This window comes from Polyodon spathula, chromosome 22, assembly GCF_017654505.1.
Source record: "Polyodon spathula isolate WHYD16114869_AA chromosome 22, ASM1765450v1, whole genome shotgun sequence".
NCBI lineage: Eukaryota > Metazoa > Chordata > Actinopteri > Acipenseriformes > Polyodontidae > Polyodon > Polyodon spathula.
This window is the reverse complement of record NC_054555.1, coordinates 17,597,391-17,615,500: the sequence shown is the minus strand read 5'-3', so window position 1 is coordinate 17,615,500 and position 18,110 is coordinate 17,597,391. Positions and strand designations below refer to the sequence as shown.

General features: G+C 39.2%; 1 protein-coding gene across 1 annotated transcript in view; it reads left to right on the top strand.

The window, feature by feature from the left end:
* Window positions 1-306: 306 nt before the first annotated feature.
* Window positions 307-18,110, top strand: part of LOC121296849 (PH and SEC7 domain-containing protein 2-like) — a 249,354-nt gene continuing 231,550 nt past the window's right edge. The window contains exon 1 of the mRNA XM_041222713.1: window positions 307-601. The gene's annotated coding sequence lies outside the window, so the exon portion shown is untranslated. The remainder of the gene's footprint in view (window positions 602-18,110) is intronic.

Genomic DNA, 18,110 nt, shown 5'->3' with positions numbered 1-18,110 from the left:
CTCATGTTCTAGTGGTCATACTACACACTAGAAACTTACCTTTACGTTTACTTTTTGTACACAGCTGAAAAGGGGATTTTGTCAGAAACACCTGGAAATATATATATATATATATATATATATATATATATATATATATATATATATATATATATATATATATATATATAAGATATATATATATATATAAATTTTTTTTTTCTTTTTCATGGACAACAAGTCCCGAGAGAAGTCACATCTCCGTATCTCCCATCTCGATCTTGTAGTAGGTTACATCCAGTGGTATATGATGCTCTGTTTGCTGCTACGTTGATGTGATTAAGAGGTATTTGCTGCCCTAGCCACACTTAACTGATTGTAAACGCCTTACCAACGTCCCAGATCCAGGGTCCTTCGTATTGTACCAACACTAGGGTGACAAGGCGAGGAACAGGAGCGTGGTTCTAATTGTGAAGCTGCACTATACCGAACGAGGAGCTTGGTGCAGCCAGTTTATTGGGGGATGGGATAAGTGTGGACTCAGAGACTCTGATTATATTGCATGGATGGTTAAGGAGAAAAGAGAGCTGCTGCACAAAAACACGACTCTGCTTCTTTTTGGGTGAGTACAGATATTAAATCAAATACGAGTGTGGTGTCTGGGTTATACAATGATAAAGTCAGGATAATATTTTTTCGAGGTTATCTGTATAAATGTATGTTTAAAATATGCTGTAAGCTATACGCTGCCTCTCGATATACAGTGTTTTGTAGTATTACACATTATTAGTATTTTATGGTGAAAGCAACAACGAGTTTAGCATCTGTCTGAAATGATGTACATGCAAGCTGTACATGATGAGGTTTTTTGCATTTTGTTTACAATGTGACCTTTATTGTTTGATTATGTTTATTAATATATTTTTGCATCAAATACACCGTGTTATTACTTTGAGATTAAATATAAATGGCGACGAAATTAGTTATTTTCTTATTAGGGACTTAAAACAATGATGTATGTGACTGTATCTGTTTATAATGTGTTTCTGCTGCTTAATAAAAACAGCTGTATTAGCAGATCAATTCAGCTCTGGCAGTCTGTCTTCCAATCATACCGTCGTCATGGTGACAACACTATGCGGTTGAAATAAGGCTGCGTTTCGTCTGTAGAAGGGAATAGTTGATCAATGTTGTTGTCTGTTTTGGGCATTTATATTGCGTGTATGACTGGACTACTTCTTTGAACAGGTGCAGAGGCAGCATGTTACGCTGTAACAAAAAGCTGAGGATGTTCAGCTCTCCTAGTGTCTTAATTATAAAATTTAAATGTCTAGCTTATTTCCCTGGGATACTCATCAAGGCAGGGGCTGTCAAGGAACATAAAATAACGTTAGTACAAGACTGCCAGCTGTTTCAAATAACATGCCTTCAAAACATACAATAGCGAACGTTTGTAACAGTAACGGAAAATGCAAATATTGCTGCCAGACAGCTAGACAGCCCTGTTTAGAGAGAAAGGCATTTTTAAAAATCCAGCAGACAAGAAAATGTTCACTCTTTGTCTACCAGATGTTCTTTTTTTTTTTTTTTTTCAAGTAAACTGTAATGTTTGTGATTATGTTTATGGTAAGAAGAATATGGAGATATTTAAATATAATGACAGCTAGTGCTTATAATACAATCCTGTTTAATTGCACAATCTGTTACGAGGTTTGACCTTGAAGAAATAAATGTGACTCAGTGAAATGATTAATGATATAGCTTTTAACTTGTAGGCAAGGTTTTTAAAACAGTAGCACTGGTTAAATGCACAGACAGAGGTGAGGTTTCTGCAGAATCACTGATTAGAGATACAGTAACTATGGGGATTGTTCCTTGATTTGCCATACAGATAGTTCAGTATGGAAGATAAGAAAGCAAAGCAGGAAAGGAACCATGCTCATGCAGTGCACTACCTCCAGTGAAGGTACTGTAGAGACTGTACAGACTGGAGAGGTACTGTACACACTGCAGACTCGAGAGGTACTGTAGAGACTGTGCAGACTCGAGAGGTACTGTAGAGACTGTGCAGACTCGAGAGGTAGTGTACAGACTGGAGGTACTGTACACACTGTGCAGACTGGAGAGGCACTGTAGAGACTGTACAGACTGGAGAGGTACTGTAGAGACTGTGCAGACTAGAGAGGTACTGTAGAGACTGTGCAGACTAGAGAGGTACTGTAGAGACTGTGCAGACTCGAGAGGTACTGTAGAGGACTGTGCAGACTCGAGAGGTACTGTAGAGACTGTGCAGACTCGAGAGGTACTGTAGATACTGTGCAGACTCGAGAGGTACTGTAGAGACTGTGAAGACTCGAGAGGTGCTGTAGAGACTGTACAAACTGGAGAGGTACTGTAGAGACTGTGCAGACTCCATCTAACATCCATCCCTCACTGGGTTGGGAATAAAAAAGGAAAGCTATCAACATCATGAAAAGGTAGATCACCATGACCTATATCCATAGTATACCCATGTAAAATGCAATGTGGCATATTTCTTTCTTTCCTTCTGTCATTGTTTCTCTTTTCCTTTCTTTCTTTCTTTCTTTCTTTCTTTCTTTCTTTCTTTCTTTCTTTCTTTCTTTCTTTCTTTGTTACACAATTCAGGAGATTTTTCCCAATTGGGGTCCTATTAAGAAATACATTTCCATGTAAAAGCACAAGGTGGCATGCAGGGTGTTTTGTCCTTTGTTTTGGGCTGTGCTGCTGCAGTACAAGTCTTTCTGGGGAGTGCTTTGATGTATCAAACAGAACAATTAATATTATCCATTATAATTCATTTGATGACAAATTACTGGTGTTTTCTTCATGTTTTCTTGAAATGAGAAAAATGTGTGGTTACAAGTATAACGCGTCCACAACACATCTACGTTTGTCTGGTTGCAAAGACAGTGAAGCTCCCACTTCACTGCAGATATACATGGGTCATTGTATGTACCATCAGTAGTTAAAAGAACTGTTTCTAAGGCACAGAATTGTAACATACTAAAATATAGTCCCCTCACAGACCTCAAAATACTAATTTATATAAAATTATTTTCATCTTGTTATGTCGCAAGTGAGTCTCTGGAATATAGGTTTTGAAATAGTTTAGGTCAATACATACTGCAACAGCAATAATGTCTAGGAGGAGTGTATGATAAGTGTTTGATGCAAAATCAAGGAACTCCACCATGTAGTTCGACAGACAGACAGATGGATGGACACATTTATTGAATGACTACCCTAAAAAAGTCTCATAGTTCCTTTTTTTTCTATATGGTGCACTGATGGCCTAAATATAATTTTTTTTATGGGAGTTATTAGACTGTCATACTTGCAGTGCTCAGAGATCAGGGAAAAATACATTGTTTAGGTTTTTGTTTATCTTTACACAGGGACACGGAAAGTGGGGGTGCTGGGGGTGTGACCGCACCCCCACATGCCGAGAGAGGAGTGCGGTGGCGGTGCGGCTGCATGGGCAACTTTTCTCGAAAACTTTAGTTTATGAATGAGCATTTGCACTGCCTGCAAGAAAGTCATAAATCAACATTTCAACCAATTAGTACTGCTGTGTGCGTGCTATCATTTAGTATTTCAAGCAGTTAGTACTAAGCATCGCTATTCAAGGGCGACTTTCATTGTTCCAACCTATCAGCACCAAGCACTGTCATGTGAGAGACAGCATTTACTTACAAATGTGTCTTGACCTAGCAGCTGGTTTTGGTATAATTGTTTAACAATGTGGGATGGCAAAATATTGAAAATTAATCTCAGTAACTTCCAGAACCACATTTAAACAGTCGAGAATAAAGGATATTTAACTGTTAACATGTATCGATATATTTCTCAATAAACAAATCATAACCTTCCTGCATTTCTTTTTAGTTGTAAGAACCAGTCCACGTTCTGTATGCCACTTATTTTAACAAGGTAAATTTCACAAGGTAAATTTCACATACTAAAATATCTGAGCCACAATGCAATTATATATTTATAAATCTTGGGGGTGGGGGGGAAGTGTTTAAACTGACAATATGTGCCTGTGAAAGAATGATATCTAGTGACAACATAACAAGGAAGGAAGATGCTTGCTTAAAGGAGAGCATGTCTCATTAAACAATTCAAACCTAGGGGAAGCTCAGGAGTGTTTCAGTGACCGCTTTCATTCACTAACCAGTCTCCCAATTGAAATCCCCAGCCATGCCTTCTTTCTGTTGTCTATTGGTTTGCTGTTCGCCTAGTGAACGTTACATTAAACACTGGAGCATAATCTATGAACGAGAGCATGCCGATTGACCCATCAGTGCTTGTCCATTTCCTAGTAGAGGTTTGAGACAGTCTTAAAGGATCTCAATGAGTCAGCAGCAGAACCACTCTCCACTTCATTCTTAATTCTGTCTCCTCTTGAGTCTGCTTCCACTTAATTTCCAACTATGTGCTCTGGTCCTGGATTTTGTTCTGTGCTTAAAGTTATGGTTTTAACTTTGTCAAGATTTTAAAGACTTCAATCAAGTCCCTTCTAAGACTTTATTCTGGCTGCTCTTCATTGGTCTCCAAGGCCACAATGTCCCTTTGGTGTTGTGGTGACCAGAACTGAACCCAGTATCGTAAGTGCCGTCTCACCAGTGAGTTATACAACCTCATTGTAACCTTCTTTGATTGCTACACTTTTGACTATAGACCCAAGGACCCTTCTATTAGGACCAGCCTTTCATACGTAAGCATAAGAACATAAGAAGATTTACAAATGAGTGGAGGCCATTCAGCCCATCTTGCTCGTTTGTTTGTTAGTAGCTTGTTGATCCCAGAATCTCATCAAGCAGCTTCTTGAAGGATCCCAGAGTGTCAGCTTCAACAACATTACTGGGGAGTTTGTTCCAGACCCTCACAATTCTCTATAAAAAAGTGTCTCCCATTTTCTGTTCTGAATACCCCTTTGTCTAATCTCCATTTGTGACCCCTGGTCCTTGTTTCTTTTTTCAGGTTGAAAAAGTCCCTTGGGTCGACATTGCCAATACATTTTAGAATTTTGAATGCTTAAATCAGGCCTTGAATCAGTCTTCTTTGTTCAAGACTGTGTAGATTCAATTATTTTAGCCTGTCTGCATATGACATGCCTTTTAATCCTTTACAGTTAATTTATTCAGCGCTTGACAGGCGCGTCAGGTCCAGTTTATTTTTACACGCGCTGTTTATTTTACATGCGCTGTTTAAAATATTTTTTTTCACAGTAAAACAGGTTTACAAGGCATTGAATCACAAAAGGACACTCAATACTGTACCTGTACAGCAAAGCCTCACCCCTTGTTCACTGTATTTTTCACATACCTCTGTATAGACGTGCATACTGATAAATCCTTTCCTGATTAGGTGGTGTGACAGGGTACACCCCGCTCATTGTGTGCATCATATTATTTCTTATATTATTATTAAAAACATATTGTTCAGGGCTCCCGAGTGGCACATCTGGTAAAGGCGCTCTGCATGGAGTGCAGGATGCGTCCTATAGCCTTGAAGTCGCCAGTTCGACTCCAGGCTATTCTATGGCCAACCGTAGATGGGAGCTTCCAGGGGGTGGCGCACAATTGGCCGAGCATCGCCCATGAGGTGGCTACATGGTGAGTCTGCAATGTGAAAAAAACTGGTCGGCTGACAGTACTCGCTTCGGAGAACAGCGTGTGCTCATCTTTGCCTTTCCAGAGTCAGCGCGGGGGTGATAGGGGTGAGCTGAGCCTAAAAATAATTGGATATGCCAAATTCAGAAAAAAAAAAAAAAAAAAATAATTGCTGATTACAAAAAAAAAAAAAAAAAAGTATTGTTCATGTGTATTTAAAACACGCCATTTTATTATTGTTTGACAGCCTGGATGGGATTAGAATGCCCCATCGAGATAAAATTGTGAAAATGCATGGCTGTGAAACAACAAGTGCTTATTTATAAACTGGCTGTTGACCACGCATATGATTAAACCTGTGCCGAATGTAGTTGAGGGGTAGATTAGGTAATTGATAGCCAGTTGACCTTTCAGCCACAATAAAAAACCTGCACCTTTGGCTGAACGGGGTCTAGTGTTCAGAGGGGGAACGAGAAAGCGAGACAGTAAGAACTAGAAACAAATACAAGCAAGTGCTACTCGTGCTGGTTTAGTGTTCACTTTATTTTGTGTTTTGTCTGTTTGTTTTGGCCCACGTGCCATTTTGTTTTGTATAACTGTTTTGTTTAAACTTTTTATTTATAATTAAAATGTGCAAGCAGCGCATTCAAACCCCAGAGCTGTCTGTGTGTGTCTATTTCCTGGCCTGACATCACCTTCCAAGCTATCCATGACATATGGTGTTGTGCGTAGGATAAACATCGCCTCCACAGAGACTCAGGCCAGGGATGCACGGCCACGGTCACAGGCCCAGAGAGAGACGGTACTGCAGGTACACATTTTGTATTTTTCAGGATTTTTTTTTGCGTGAAGGGAGGTGAACCCTGAAGGAAAGCTGTCTGGAGGTCAACTGGGACACAGACGAGGAGGGGTATGAGCCCAAAGTCTCGTTGTGTTCGGTTCCCAAGTGGGAGGAGCCCGAGCGTCCAGCGCCCAAGAGGGTAGAACCCGAGCATCCAGAGCCCAAGAAAGTGAAGCCTAGGAGGGGCCATTGGGACGGTTACTTCCGTGTTGTCGAGGCCTCGAGTTTGTGCCCTTCCTGTGAGGAGGGGGTCCACTCCATATCAACTGCCCAGCCCCAGAGAGGAGGAGAAGGAGCACCAGTTCCCGGCACAAGAGGGAGGAGCCCCGCTGTTTCCAGCACGAGAGGGAGAAGCCCTGCTGTCTCCAGCGCGAGATGGAGAGCCTCACCAGACTCTAGTGACCGAGGGAGAGCCGGTCCAGAGATAGGAAACTACCTGTTGCTCTTGCCTTCTCCGCTTGAGGAAGACTACCTGCAGCTCCCACCTCCACTGCCAGATGGAGAATACCTGTTGTGCAGGAGAATACCTGCACTGCCTAGGGCTTCTGAGCCTGCACTGCCTAGTTCAGGGTGGGAAATTTGGGCTGCGTCTTAAATTCGAAGAAATACGGTAATCAGTACTAACACATTCTTAATAATATCACTATAATCAATTATTGTCCAAACCATAAAGTTTGGGCAATTGGGTCTAAAATGTCACATCTTTCCTCAAAAGGTGAAGATGGTGTGATCCGTTTAGTTACCAAGCAAGTGTATGTCTGATTGAACACCTCAGATCCTACTTGATTTAGTGTGATTCTTCTACTGTTGATATTTGCCATTGATTTCTTGGAAAGCTGGAACATATCTGTATTTAATTAAGTGCCCGTCAAATGCTTAGAATGATAGATTATTGTATTCATGTAAGTTTGGTTGAATTGCACCATAGAACTGGTCATTGTCCATTTATACCGTAACTCCACTCTGAATCCTACTCTTGTCTGCTATGTTTCAAACTGGCATTTCCAGGCATTTCCAGTCCCCTCGGTCTGGCGACTTCTCTTCTCACCACTCATATAACTAATGAGTGACAATGTTAACTGCAGGGCATTGTGCTCAGTGACTGATGGAGGACATCCGTTTGCAAATAGTGCACTAGGTGCTGTCCTCTGCCTTGTTCCATTCTAAGTCTGCTGTTATCTGCTGGCTTTCTGTCACCCAATCCATTGAGTCAAATAAGATCAGCATATGATACACATTGCTGGGAATATACCTGATACCTTTAGCTATTTAAAAAAAAAAAAAAAAAAAATCTCAAAAACTGATAACGATCATTGTCATTGCACTTTTGTTTTGTTAATTGCATTTGTGTTCTCACAGTAATGGTTTGTTTAGTACTTCTTAAAGCAAAGATTAAAGTGATTATAATTCAGATTGAAAACTGCTGCATCTCTGTCTGGTTTTACTTTTCATCATCGTGTTAAACTCTTTGTTGAAGCATTTTACAACTAATTACTAATGGACTCTTTCTCTTTCACTGGGATAGTCACAAAGACTCAATGGAAGCAACACATAGCTAGGTTTCTAATTAAAATCCAGGACCTTATAAAAGGAAAGCCCAAAGTCACAAATAGGGTTAGAGTGGTTGTAGTTACAAAAAAAAAAAAAAAACTTTAATAACCCTTACCTGCCTGCATTTCCTTTCACTGTAGAGGTCTTGAATGTGCAGTTTCGAAAGAAACATAATATAGGACATGTATCGTCATTTTAAAACATGACATCCATTACTCTTGGTTTTCTTGCCCATCTCTTCAGGATACAGTATCCGTTACTCTTACACTTCCTAGGTCATTTGCCTTCATTAGAGGAAGCAGCTGGAAAGAAGGCCTTGAACAGGTGGGAAAAATGTCACTCTCCAGGTGCAAGACTATCTCAAAGCAAGCAAGGCCTATATATATATATATATATATATATATATATATATATATATATATATATATATAAATATATATATATTATATACCATATATAACCAATAAAATACAATCATTAAGCAATCATGGTTTAAAGCAAAAATACATGCTTGAAGAATATTTTTCAAAAATACACATACTAGACATATAGTGAATGGACAGCTTGGCATGGAGATAGCCAAGTAATTGAATTGAAACCTGTAAGAATGAAAGGGTAGAATGAATTCAGCCAATGTATAGGATGTTGTGAAATTTTACGTAGGATTCATATATAAAGCAAATTATTGGCCATATAAAGAAACAACAGAGTTTAACTTAATAACTATTTACTTATTCAGAAATATATATTTTTTTAATTTAAGCCAGGCATTTGATTTTATCGCTAATCTACAGGACCAACAGAAATCTGCAGTAAAATTTCCTAAAATAAGAGAAAAAGAAAACTATATTTTCTGCAGCTGTGACTTTTCAGTGAAAAATAGCGTTAATGAGTGTTAAACTCTTTGTTGAATAAGAACGATAATATTTCAAGTTTAAATTAAGCTTTATTTAATGTATCATTCGGTCAGTGCAAAGTAGGTCCTATACATAGTCTTTTGAAGCTACAAATTTGCTGGAAAAATGTATTACTGCTGAGTATTTTTTTTTTTTAAATGCAGTTTGAAAAACTAAAAAATCAACTGTGTATTTACAAGTTTTATCCACTTTAATAAGTAAAGGCAACATTTAAAATCACTGTTTAACCTGCACAATAATCACGCTCTGCAGCTTTATTTTAATTCCTCCACACATGTGCCTGTAGGTAGACTAGTGTTCTCAACACTGTTTTCTGCAATTACTGTAATGCTAGGGTTCTCAAATCTGGTCCTGGGGACCCACCGTGTCTGCTGGTTTTCATTCCAACTGAGCTCTCAGTCACTTAACTAAACCCTTAATTGGACTCAATTTGCTTAATTACATCTTTTTAGTTGTTTTCAGCTCTTAAACAGTTGCAAGGTTCAAGTTACTTATACAATGTTATAGCTAACTTGAAATCTGCAACTGTTTAAGAGCTGAAAACAAATACAGAGGTCTAATTAAGCAAATTATAATTTCAATTAAAAAAAAAAGTTAAGTAATTGAGAGCTCAGTTGGAATAAAAACCAGCAGACACAGAGGGTCCCCAGGACCAAGTTTGAGAACCCCTGCTGTAATGTATTTAACTTTTTATACTATACTCTTGAAAATTTAAACCTGTTTTTTTTATTTTATTTATTTTTATATGTTTTCCCTTCGTTGTTAAGATCCAACTCAACCGATCTCAACCCCGGTTTTAGATTCTGCAGTCCAGGAGCTTTATAGGAATCATCGCTGAGGACAAAGAGACAGAGAGATTGAGATTTTAAGGAAAATAAATCCACAAAATGGATTGATCTTCAGAGATGATTCGTCCCTAGCCTTACTGAACAATTATCTTGTTTAGCCAATCACGGCGTTTCATTTCATTATCCAAGCCATCTATAATTGTAAATCTTTATGCTATTGTTTGCATGGAATCCCACCACACTTCTCACTGCATTACAGATAGTGTTTATACATAAGGCGCTGTTAGGGACTTTTATACACTACACAGTGAAATCTCAAACACTACACACTAAAATTGCATGCAGTACACAGTGAAATCTCAAACACTACATAGTGAAATCTCATACACTACACAGTGAAATCTCAAACACTACACAGTGAAATCTCATACACTACACAGTGAAATCTCATACACTACACAGTGAAATCTCATACACTGCACAGTGAAATCTCAAACACTACATAGTGAAATCTCAAACAGTACACAGTGAAATCTCATACACTGCACAGTGGAATCTCAAACACTACACAGTGAAATCTCATACACTACACAGTGAACTCTCATACACTACACAGTGAAATCTCATACACTACACAGTGAAATCTCATACACTACACAGTGAAATCTCAAACACTACATAGTGAAATCTCATACACTACACAGTGAAATCTCATACACTGCACAGTGGAATCCCAAACACTACACAGTGAAATCTCAAACACTACACAGTGAAATCTCATACACTACTCTCATACACATTGCATATACTACATAATTAAAAAAAAAAAAATTCTTTATTTCTTCTTCTTCTTCTTCTTCTTCTTCTTCTTCTTCTTCTTCTTCTTCTTCTTCTTCTTCTTCTTCTTATTTAAACAGCAGACACGCAAACACAGACATGTTGCAACTAGATGGCTTCCTTAGTGTGAATCAAACAAAATGAATAACATTTGTGTCTAGTTATTGGTGAAGTGACAGAAAGACAATGATTCTTGGTGTTAAATTTCCCTCCCAAACTGTGAGGGCGCTAAGTAATGGGAACAGAGTACCCTGGACTACTTGGCCTGACACTTGGTTCCTGGGGTTAAAAGGAAGTCGTTCATTTAGAAAAGGGGCGGAGCGTCAGTACATTAACTCATTGATCCAGAAGGGAAATGATGTAACAACTGTGGACTGGAGGAGCAGCTGCAATCGTTTACCAAGGGGTCAAGAGTGACGGTATAAGTAGGGGATGGAACAACTTAATCTGTTCCTTCATTTTGGTTATTAAAAAAAAAACCATGACAGACCTGAGGATTTATGTATACATATCGTTAGTGTTTTGTTTGTTCCGGAGCTGTCGCCAAGGGCCAGCACAAGCCCTGATCACTTGCACCTTCACTGTCTAGTGTTTCGTTTTCCTCCTACTCCCCTCCTCTACCTTCTCATACATGCCTTTGCATTGGTCGTCTCTGGGGGGCAAGTGAGTCTCACTTCCCTGACCTCAGGGCTAGGCTCCAGGGGGGTTCTCACCATGTGAGTCAGAGCGGACCCCCGGCCACACTCTGTCCTTTTGCAGCTCCTGCGCTTATCTTGCCTCACTCAAGGCTCTGTTCCATACTCTGCCTCAATTCGGGACGTAGCTACTCCCTGCTCGACTCACATACTAACCTCTATGCCTTGTTGTTATTTCAGGTCCCAGGCAGTGTGAAGTCTCGGCCAACTGGGGGTCTAACGAGCTCCCCTTTACAGAAGTCTCAGGCACTGGGTACCTCTCTTTTCGTGTTCCGGTCTTCTGGGACCGTCTTCCTCCCGAGGGGCGGCTCGTCATAACCCTTGTATGTGTTTCCGGTTGCTAGGTCCTTTGCCCCTGGGCTGTGTCGGCATCGCCGCCCTCAGTCAGTGACCATCTTTCTATCTGGTTTTGGTCACTGGGTCCTCTGCCCCAGGGGTGTGTCGCCATCGCCACCCTCAGTCAGTGACCACCTTCTATCCTAGCTTCCATGTCCAGCTTCGCTGGTTTGCTACTAGAGTGGGCCTCGCCCACTCTTCTATCCTAGGTCCAGTCCTTTCTAGCTGGCACTCTGCCCTACTTACCACTCCCTTCTGCTTCTGCCCTATCCTTACACCCCCAGCTCACGCCCCATGAATTAAAAGTTAATACTTTTTTCATCCTACTGGCAAACGGTTGAAAGTTAGAATAACCTGTCACAGGAAATGTGGCATATTCATTGACATGCCCATGTTGATTGTGTTATGTGGGTAAAACTAAAAGAGAATTAAAAAACTGAATTTATGAACACAAAAGTGCCTGTAAGGAATCGTCAGTAGCAAGACATTTCAACCCAATGAGACATGACATCTGCTCCCTTAGATACTTGGGTATTGAATTGGTTAAGAATCCAAGAGCGGTAGTGATCATAATGAAATACTGAAGAAGTGAAATGGATACATGGGCTTTGAACTGAATCTCCAGGAGGGTTAAATGCGGAACTTTCATTGGTTCCATTTCTGTAATTATATTGTTGCAAAATAGTTAATTGTAAAATAAGGTATTGAGAAAAAAAAAAAAAAAAAAAAAAAAAGTTGTGTTCTGTTTTACTGTAATGTTGAATCTTCCCCTTTAATGATTAATTAACTAATTCTAATAATCACTAATAACTAGATAAAAATGTTATTCATTTGTTTGATACACACTGAGGAATATGGGTGTGCTGAGTGAACAGTGACCCCTGTATCGATACACTGTTTTTCTTTTTCTTTTTTTTTTTAAGTTACATTGGGCCTGCTTCTGGGGGCCCAATGTGTCTCTGATGATTTGCTTAATTATACCTTTTTAATTGTTTTCATCTCTTAACAGTTGCAAATTTCAAGTTAGCTATAACATTGTATAAGTAACTTGAACTCTGCAACTGTTTAACAGCTAAAAACAATTAAAAAGGGCTAATTAAGCTTACCGTACAAAAACAGGTTTCTATTAAACTGGACTCTAGCGAACAAACCTCTATGTAATGATGTCACGAGCTGAAAAAAATTATCGCAATTTTTTCTTGAGCTGAACAAAAAAAAAGTATGATGCATTTCTATCTATTTTTTTTGTAATCACTCGCTAGAGTAGCGTATAAACTCAAGTGTATACTCTAGCGAATAACCAACCTCACTGAGCATTCTGGTTATATGACGTGTTGCTGGACTGAAAATGGACCAAGAAGGAATAAATATTAATACATCCTCCAAATTTTCAACTTTTCATATTTTTTTATATGCAATTTAAGTTAAGTGATAATAATAAATAATAATAATAATAATAATAATAATAATAATAATAATAATAATAATAATAATAATAATAATAATAATAACAAACTAAACTCATAAATCTTCTTCCCGCGTGTAACATACAAAAAGCAGAGTAGCTGTGTTACATTTATGGATGAACTGAAAAACAAAAAAAGTGTCTTATCATAAGATGGACCAGTAATGACAATAAAAAAAAACTGTAATACAGCGTAGAATAGTATGTGATATTGTTTTGGTTTCGTTGTGACAAAAATAAATACATTAAAATAAGGGGATAACGGCCATTGAAACATATTCAAGTTAGTTACAGTAAATATATATTTTTTTTAAACCTGAAAGAAAACCGCTTGTAAGTATCATAAACATTTCTAATCTACTGACCTGTAAAAAAGTTTTACCATTTTTTTAAGGCTTTCTACGTTTTTTCTGGTCTTTTTTCTGAGATGGCATTTTACGCACAGTAGAAATCCATGTGCTTGAAAAGGTCGTGTTCGTTGTTTATTTGTTGTTGTTTTTTCCTGCTGATGCGACTTAACCTTGCAAATCAAGTAATCATGTTATTGTTTGGCTCCAAACACTTCCTAATGCAGGTGCCTCTCTAGTTACTGTATCTGAAAGGGAATTGCAGTCATAATGGCCGTGAATAGACATACATTTTGAGGGGCATCGTGGCAATTGAGAAGGACACCCACGGCCACTGAGAAGGACACCCACAGCAATTGAAAAGGGCACCAATGGCAATTGAGAAGGGCACCCACGGCAATTGCCGTATGGCCAGCGTTAAATTCAAGCCCTGAAAATGTTTACAGACTTCTGGTTCAGTGCAACATCTATTCCTGAGGTGTACAGGTGGGTGGCTGCAGGCACTGTCATGTGTTTTCATGAAGTCAATGAAATCGATGGTTTAGCTTCTGTCAGCATGACAGACACTTCAGTAATCCTCCTGAGGACAAAAACGATCTTACTGCACGATGTGCTGGTCTGGAGGCTGTGAACTGCTCTCTAGCACAGAGAAACAGCACTGCCTGACAGCACGAGGGTTAAATCATATTTATATTCTTTGTAAACAATAGTGCATCAATCTTGTAATTTTAGATTGGCATAAACTGTGTATTACATGTATTCCAGAGATAATCTTCTTGCATGGGAAAACATGTAAACTTCATTGTGTACAAACATTTTAGCCAGAGAATGTCAAATGCATTGTTAAGCCGGGCTTCATCAGATCCCTCATTATGCATCTCTTGCTTTTTATTTGAAAATAGTATAGTATAAAAAAGACAGCATTCCACAGTGACCTGCAGAGAAACAAAGAGAAGTGGGAAGGTATCTCTTTGCAGGTGCTCTAGTTTTCATTCTCCTAATGTGGTCCCTGTAGGCTGTTCATTCTGTGTGTGTGTGTATATGTGTGTATGTGTATCGCTGTGTCAGTATGTGTGTGTATCTGTGTCAGTGTGTGTGTGTGTGTGTATCTGTGTCAGTGTGTATATCTCTGTGTCAGTGTCAGTGTGTGTGCGTGTGTGCATTACACAGCTCAGTATGGTGTCTCTGGTCAGCTTTAAGGGTATCATCATGAAACAAAGTTCTTCTTAATGAGCAGGCAGAACAGTTTTACCATTTTTTAAGGCTTTCTACGTCTACAGTTAAACGAGGCAGTCTTCCCAGCGACAGCATGTGGAAGCGACAGCGAGTGGGAGAAGTACAGGCATGGAAAAGTACAGAGCAGTTTAGAAGCAGTAATGAGAAATTGCATCTTTAATTGCTTTAATCAGAAAACACAGGACATTGGTGAAACACAGCAGCAGCTTAAAGTCAAACAGCCGCGTGTGTTTTTCTGATAACAAACAAGCTGAAACTTGGAGCAGCTGATTCAAATTCAGCGCCGTTCTGAGACACGGGCGAGGGGAGGAGCCAACAGCACAGCAGAAAAACACAGTTAAACGAGGCAGTCTTCCCAGCGACAGCGTGTGGAAGCGATAGCGAGTGGGGGAAGTACAGGCGTGGAAAAGTATGGAGCAGTTTAGAAGCAGTTTGAAAGCAGGTTGACGGCTGCAGAAGAAACTAAACTTCAAAAATAAAAAAAACCCTCAACATGGCCCTCAAGCCAGTAATCTGTGACACCTGCTTGATGTGGGAAATCCGAGAAAACCCAGCAGAGCTAAACCAAGTGTGCGTAAAGTGCCGCGTGATCCAGGACTTGCATAAACTAGTAAATATGCTAGAAGTGGAGCTGGAAGAAGTGAGACAACAACAGGATCTTCAGGAACTGGCACACCCACAATTCATGGAAGTCTGTATCACCCCTAACAGACTGAAAGCCACCAGGGAGATAGAAGGTCAAAACAGCTGGGTTCAGGTAGGCAGAAGCAGGGAAAAAAAGAAACTTTGTCAAACACAACCACCAGAAATCAAAACAACCAACAAATTTAAGTCACTTCAGAATTTTGATGAGCAGAACCAACAACAAGAGAACGAAAGGAAGAACATCCAGGACCCCATTGACAGTGGTGACCAGACAGCAAAAAGAAGGGAGGTCATGATTGTTGGGGACTCCATATTGAGAAACACAGCAAGTTCAATTCGCAGTTTGGACCCCCTTACTACAACAGTGTGCTGCCTTCCGGGAGCCTCGGTCAAGCATATCACTGAGAACGTGGACAGGCTCCTAGAACGAACAGGAGACGACCCGGTAGTAGTCGTCCACATCGGTACAAACAACATTGGAAGAGACAGACCAAAATCCCTGCAAAACAAATTCAGAGAGCTAGGAAGGAAATTAAAAGAGAAAACCAAAACTGTGGTATTTTCTGGTATACTACCGGCACCTTGCAAAGGACCATATGGACAGCTGGAAATAATTAATCAAAACGCATGGCTGAAGACGTGGTGCACACGGGAAGGCTTCACCTATCTTGATCATTGGACCACATTCTACAATGAAGACTATCTGTATAGACGGGACGGACTGCACTTAAATAACAAGGGAACCAGTCTACTTGGAGAAAAGATCCTCAAGCACGTTCAGAAGCATTTAAACTAGAAAGGAAGGGGGGAGAAATCAACAAAAAAACAGAAGGGAGACCGCATCAAAACAAGAACAACAACTCAGGTAAGACAACCATTAAATGTATTTATCTAAATGCTAGAAGTATCAGAAACAAAATTCTAGAACTTGAAGCTACTGCACTAACAAGTAACTATGATGTGATAGGTGTTACAGAAACTTGGTTGTCTGAGAGTGATGGGGACGAATATAATATTTGTGGGTATACACTGTATAGGAAAGACAGGCAGGACAGAAGAGGAGGAGGGGTAGCGCTATACATAAGAAACAGTCTTGAAGCCCAGGTGTTAAACCTGGACAAAGAAAATAAAACCGAATCAATATGGGTCAGAATAACGGACAAAAATTCAAAGGGCATAATAATAGGAGCATGCTATAGACCGCCAGATTCAGATGGTGAGCAAAATAATCTGTTATACAATGACATTAGAAATGTGTGTAGCAAAGGAGAAGCCATACTAATGGGGGATTTCAACTTCCCCCAAATAAAATGGGAAAACCCGGTGGGTAGCACGAAGGATGAAATAGAAATGGTGGAAATGACAAATGACTGCTTCCTAACACAATTTGTCAAGGCACCGACTAGAGGGGAGGCATGCCTTGATTTAGTCTTTTCAAATAACGAAGATAGAATAACTAAAACAGAGGTCAGAGAACCACTGGCAAACTCAGACCACAACATGGTCTCATTTGAAGTGTTTTTTAAAAACCCAAAAGTAATGACTAAAGCTAAGGTTTACAATTTTAGAAAAGCAAACTATGAAGGTATGAAAACAGAGACTAACAGAAGTAGATTGGAGTAAAATAGAGAAAACACCCACAGAAGAAGGATGGTTGTTCTTCAAAAATGTAGTACTAGAGGCACAAAACAATTACATCCCTAAAGTAGACAAATCTAAATGTAAAACTAAATTGCCAAAATGGTTTAATAGATCAATTTAAAAAAATATTCAGCGAAAAAAGGCACTTTACAGAGCATTAAAAAAGGACCAAAAAGAAAGTACGCAGAAAGAGTACACAGAACTGCAAACGCAAGTCAAAAAGGAAGTTAGAAAGGCCAAGAGAGAAATAGAAATGAACATTGCTAAGGGAGCTAAAACCAATTCCAAAATGTTTTTCCAATATTACAACAGCAAGAGAACATTCAAAGAGGAGATTAAATGTTTAAGAGATACAAATGGCAAAATCGTAGATGAAAAAAAAAATAGCAAATATATTAAATTATTACTTTTCACAAGTTTTTACAAAGGAAGATATGGACAACATGCCCCACATGTCATCCAGTTCCTATCCAGTTTTAAATAACTTTAGCATAACCGAGGCAGAAGTGTTAAAGGGACTAGGAGCTCTTAAAATAAACAAATCCCCTGGGCCGGATGAGATCCTCCCAATAGTACTCAAAGAAATGAAAGAAGTTATTTACAAACCGCTAACCAAGATCATGCAGCAGTCTCTTGACACAGGGGTGGTACCGACAGACTGGAAAATTGCAAACGTAATACCGATCCACAAAAAGGGAAACAAAACTGAACCAGGTAACTACAGACCAGTAAGCCTGACTTCTATTATATGCAAACTTATGGAAACTATAATAAGATCCAAAATGGAAAATTACCTATATGGTAACAGGGTCCTGGGAGACAGTCAACATGGTTTTAGGAAAGGGAGATCGTGTCTAACTAACTTGCTTGATTTTTTTGAGGATGCAACATCGATAATGGATAATTGCAAAGCATATGACATGGTTTATTTAGATTTCCAGAAAGCTTTTGACAAAGTCCCACACAAAAGATTAATTCTCAAACTGAACGCAGTTGGGATTCAAGGAAACACATGTACATGGATTAGGGAGTGGTTAACATGTAGAAAACAGAAAGTAATGATTAGAGGAAAAACCTCAGAATGGAGTGTGGTAACCAGTGGTGTACCACAGGGATCAGTATTAGGTCCTCTGCTATTCCTAATCTACATTAATGATTTAGATTCTGGTATAGTAAGCAAACTTGTTAAATTTGCA